The sequence below is a fragment of the Mustela nigripes genome, chromosome 5 (assembly GCF_022355385.1).
Source record: "Mustela nigripes isolate SB6536 chromosome 5, MUSNIG.SB6536, whole genome shotgun sequence".
In the NCBI taxonomy this organism is placed as follows: domain Eukaryota; kingdom Metazoa; phylum Chordata; class Mammalia; order Carnivora; family Mustelidae; genus Mustela; species Mustela nigripes.
The window spans coordinates 72,787,711-72,793,453 of NC_081561.1; positions in this window are offsets into that span (position 1 = coordinate 72,787,711).

The following is a 5,743-nucleotide window of genomic DNA, read 5'->3' on the forward strand; positions in this document are numbered from 1 at the left end:
CAACTTAAACTACATGAGTGGTCTAGAAAACCATAATCAGAAATAACGTCTAAAAAGGAATCTTAGGTATGGTACCTCTGGAATGCCTGGCAGAAGCAAAAGCACAACCATTCTGGAAGGACATGCCAAACCTTTCTTTTCCGGGACTTCCACATACAAAGGAATCTTGAAAACAAGTTCGTAATACACAATTTAAAATCCACAAGGAACAAATATACCATGAGCAAGAATCATCAGATACAACAAACAGTAGCAAGCATATCACCTCCCTTAAAATTTCAGATATTAGAACTAGCAGATAAAAAATGTAAGTACATATGCCTACTCTATTTATTATTTAGTATTCTTTGTAAAGTCACACAGCTTTTTGTTTTTAATTTAATGGATTAAAAATTTAAATGTGAAAAGAAAACTTTAAAATTTTAGAAGAAAAATATAGACGAATATCTTGATGCTAGGGTCAGGAAGGATTTCTTAGCCTCTTCTCCCCCCAAATTTTAAAGAAATACATATATCCGATTATATTAAGATTAAAATTCTCTGTATAGCAAAAGATAAACTTATTCAACCTTAAACCATAAATGAATTTATTTATGATGATCTAGAGACTAGTAAAACCTATTTGCAATGAATATGTCCAACAAAGGATTTGAATCTAGAGTATATAAACTCCTAAAAATCAATAAAAAAAGGCAGATAATGCCATTGAAAAATGAGCAAGAGATTTAAGATAAAAAGAAGAAACCTGGTAACCTAGAAACCTAGGAAAACTTTTTCCTCCCCTACAGTTTCTAGGGAAACTTTTGAACATGCACACAAGATTAGAAACAAAAATTGTCCTTCAAGGGTTACTTGTAATAACCAACAAATTGAAAACAATGTGAATGTCCATCAAGAGAAGAATAAATAGTTACATTGTGATATATTCTACCCTGGAATGCCATACAATAATTAAAATAGCTGCAGCTCCATGTATAAAAGGAATTTTGGGATTGATACCATATTCTGATGCCACTTATAAGAAGTTTAATAATGAGAAAAACAACAGTCTATTCATATGAAGCAAAAGTATAAAAATATAATAGTTGAGGATGAAAATTACCAAATTCAAAATAACGATTACCTCTAAGAAGAAAAAAGAAAGTATGATCAAGTAGGGATTCACAGGGACTTCAAATATATCTGTAATATATTTTTTTTAGAAGAAGAAATATGTTTCTTTTAAAAGAATTATCTTAAAATTTCTTCTAAGTTTTGATTAATTTGGATGAGTGCCAAAGTTCCATTTTATTATTCTTTACATTTTCCTGTATGTTTGAAGTATTGTTTTAGTATAAAAAAGAAAAAAAAAGGTTTTTTTAAAAATTCAACTCATTAAATAAATATTGGTTTTATAATCAACTGGTGTGTTTTCCAGGCCCTATGTAATTTGATTACATTAGGCCCAGGTCTACTCTTGGGATGAAAGTTATATTTCTTGGAAGCTACATACAGAATAATGTCCAGCTATTTCAATGTTCCACTAGACAAAGTCAGGGAGGTTGATCTTTATCAAATGAATACTCTGCAAGGCTGTTAATGAGTGAAATGTATTCCTCCAGATTTCTTATGTTGAAGCCTTAACCCTGATATAACTGTATTTGGAGATAAGGCCTTTAAAGAAATAATTAAGGTAAATAAATGAGATTGCAAGTATGGATCTTGCTAGGACTACTGTCCTTATAAGAAGAGGAAAGAGCACCAAAGAAGAGGCCATGTGAGGACACCACAAGAAAGATGTTGTTTGCAAGTAAAGGGGAAGGTCTTAAGAAAAACAAAACCTACCAGCACTTTGATATTGGATATCCAGCTTCCAGAATTGTGAGAAAACTAATTTTTGTCGCTTAAGTCATATGGTCTGTATGTTCTGCTATGGCGGCCTTAGCAAACTAATACAGCTGTTAAAGCATGGGAATATATGACATTACAAACCCAGAAATTGATTGAAAACCAGAGGTAGAAAAGTTAATCTAAGAAACTTCAAAAGCCAGAAGAACAGCAAATGGCCACTCCAATAAAGTTGTTAGTAGTATTGGATTGGCTAAGATAGAAATCGACAGAGACATCCAAGTGGGCCATAGCCTTCAAACATCAAGTGAACATGACTGAAGATCCAAGTGTGGATCCCATTTACAGGTAGAAATAGATTTTGTTTCAGCTGTTATATGAATGGGGGCTTTCTTTGACTTTTGCACTGTATTTGTATTATTTCTAATATAATGCCCTATGAATTTTGGCATATTAGTAAATACTCTGTGGTTTAATACTCACTGACCTAGTTTGAATCCCACTTATATTTTTAGAAATCACAAACAAAAGCAAAAGACAAATGAATAAACAGAAGTGAACACCACATCCAGGTTTTAGGTAGGACTTGGGAAAAGTTAATGTCAAAGAAGTCAGTGTTTGAGTTTTAAAGTAATATTTGTATTTTTCATTTACTGCCTCTTCTTAGACATGAATAGTTTCCTGTCTTTATTCCTTTGGGTGACTGGATTGTTCTGAGGTGAAAGGGAAGATAAGGTGTAAAATTTTGTGCTATGGAGTCAAAGGAATGACTAAATAGAAAGAAATGATGCTAGCAATAGCTTAAAGAACAATGGATTATTATGGAAACGGACAATGTATAGAATACCCTTAATAATATTACTGTTTTTTTTTAACTCTCATCCTGTGCCTGGTCCTATGTTCTGCCTTTATATTCTATATCCCATTTAATTCTTAAAACCATTCTACGGTAGAAACTAAGGTAAGACAAAATTCTCAGAAGAGGAATCTGATTTTGTGACATCAATTAATGAGCACAAGGTCACTTATCCAGTAAGTGTCAGGATCTGAATCCAACTCTGTCTGATACATAAACCTAAGTCTTTAATTACCACAAAACCACTTCACAAAGGGCAGATGCTACTTATAAAGAATTACAGTGTGACCTTTATATTCTGAATCTCTTGTGCGTTGTCAGCAGTCAGGAGAGAACAAACCAGAAGCCTGACTCTGTTCTGTCCTGCATCATTGCAGGACACTTTGTACTCCAGCTTCTATTGCTGATGACTCAGAACGGCTCACAGCTCCATAATACACCAATTAGAGCAGAGCAGCAGGCTTCTCACCAGCTGACGCTGGTCCTCAAGGTAGTATACACCAATCAGACCTATCCTCAGGGAACTCCAGAATCAGATTTGGGAAGTCTGGAAGGAGGCCAGACTTTCTATTCAATAGGATTGGGCTAAGATTCAGATGGAAATAGGAGAGAAAGTCTGCTGGAGCAGTGGAAAATAACTATGTAGCCCTGGATTGTCGATTTAGCATAAATGCTGCAATGATTCATCTCTGAGTTGATAAACGTGTTTTCCAAAGTGAGAGGCAGACAGACAGGATGCAGTTCCCAGCTAGAAGGCCTTCATTGCTGGAAGGTTTGTAGAGAGAAGCCACTGTGCCCTCGCCTCCTCCATGCTGGAAATGGATTGGTGCTAGGGGCACAGTTTTTCTTTTCAATGAAACACAGAAAAAAGGAACTCTTACAGGTTGTTTTTCATAGAATAGTTTGAGGTGGGTCCTTAGACTTACTTTTCTTGTAGTTCATATAGTGACCTTGCTTCAGTGTCATAATTAAGGCCTGCTCTGATGATAGTATTCAGAAAATGTTCACTGACTTACTGGCCTGGTCACCAATGTATTCTCAATTCTAAAAGGGAAAGAAAGGACCATGGATTCTGAATTTGAAAATATAGCTGGCATTGTTTACTCATGATCTACATGCACACAGAAATTAGGCACCTAGCCACCAGGTAGATACAGGGAAACTAACATACCTGAGTTCTTAACACATCAAGTTTACAGGTTCTCACTTATATGTTAGTGCAACCCAAGTTCACCACCACTACCACCCCCAGGCTTTCAAGAATTGCTTTATAGTTCATGGGAGAGAAAGAATGTTGCACTCACAAGTAAATACATTTATAAAGTCTCTTTGAAAGGGAAAACTAGCAATATGCATTTGAAAGGAGGTCAATTGCATTTGAAAATAATGAAAAGCAGAGTGTTTTTCAGAAGAACAAAGAGTATTACACACTGAAGAACTCTACAGGGGGTCTAATAGTGGTTTGGGGAAATAAAACCAATATTAAGACTATTTTGTTAATGTAGTTTTTAACTTTTGAATTTGTGACGTGAAATTCTATTGATTTTGCATAAGCTAATCTCTTTTTCATTACCCAACAGTGGCAGACAGAGTAAGGTGAATTGTTAAAATAAATAATTAAATACACAGTTTAATTATGAAATATCCAAATGGCATATCATTTAGGCATTGGCCATATAGGTAAGGTTTAGAAGAGAGGTCAAGATATAAATGTACTTTATATTTATGATATTTAAAAAAAAGAGGAGGAGATGGGGCACCTGGGTGGCTCAGCCAGTTAAGCATCTGCTTTTAGCTCAGGTCATGATCCCAGGGTCCTGGGATCCAGCCCTGCATTCTGTTCCCTGCTCAGCAGGGGAACCTGCTTCTACCTCTCTCTCTCCACAGCTTCCCCCACTCAAGCTTTCCCTCCCTTTCTCCCTCAAATAAATAAAATCTTTAAAAAATAGGAGGAGATATAAACACTTAAGGAAAAAGGGTAAATTCAAATATGTACATAGCCTAAATTGGAGCCTACAATATTCTGATATTTAAAAGGTCTTACAGCAGAGAAGGAATGGATGAGTGCCCCTAGAAGGGGCTGGCTGAGAAATAAGAGGAAAACTAGGAGAATGCCCTGTTAAGAAAGAAAAGAAAAGAAGGTATTTCAAAAACTGGAAGTTGGTGGCCAGCTTGTGGAGTCCTAAAAGCCAAGTAAGTTTTCCTGTGATTTAGCCCTTTAGAAGAGGAATTTTTTTCCAAGTGGCAGGGCCAGAAACCAGACTAAACTGAAGAGTGAGGTGAAGGTGAATAACTAAAGAAACATTTGCAAGAAGATTTTTTAAGAGGAAGTTTACAGTGAGATTCATCTGGAGATGTAGTTCGCTATACACTGAAGATGTGTAGCGAAAGGCATTAAGACAGAAAGGCTGCCAGATATGGTAAAAGTAGGTGACTTTGTTGGTGATCTTAGAGTTACATGAACAACTGCTTCAGGGGATAGTGCTTGATGAGTAACTGGAAGAATGGAAGAAGGGGATGTTTTGGTCAGAGTAGGATATTTGAAATGGGTACTTAAGGTGTAATTTGAGTTTCTTGAGATAGCAGGATTCAAATTGGGATTGAGCGAGTTGGTAGCTTAGGTGAAGTGGAAGATATCTTAGGAACTTCAGTGAACACAGTCAAGATTGTTGGGTGGTTCATCCACGTGGCTATTATGTTCACTGCGATGGTTATAGCAGCTAAGGTAAAGATGGAGATTGTGGACAGGTGTTGAAGTCTTCAAGGACCTGGAGTTTGGAGTTGGGGAGAGTAGTAAAGCTGGGTGATACAAATCACAAAGTTCTAGAACTTTGGATTTAGGTGTTTCTTGATGAAAACCTGGAGGATACTAATCCTACTTCTTAGCCCAACACTTAAGCATTGTGGGTGTGGGAGGGAAATGGACAAAAACACCTTGCCTGAGAAGGATAAAGAGGAAATTTTGATTTTAGGTTTCAGTTAAAGTAATTTTAAATAACAAATAATTTGGGGGAATATCAGTGGCAAATGTAAAAGGTTTAGGAATGAATGTTAGAATGA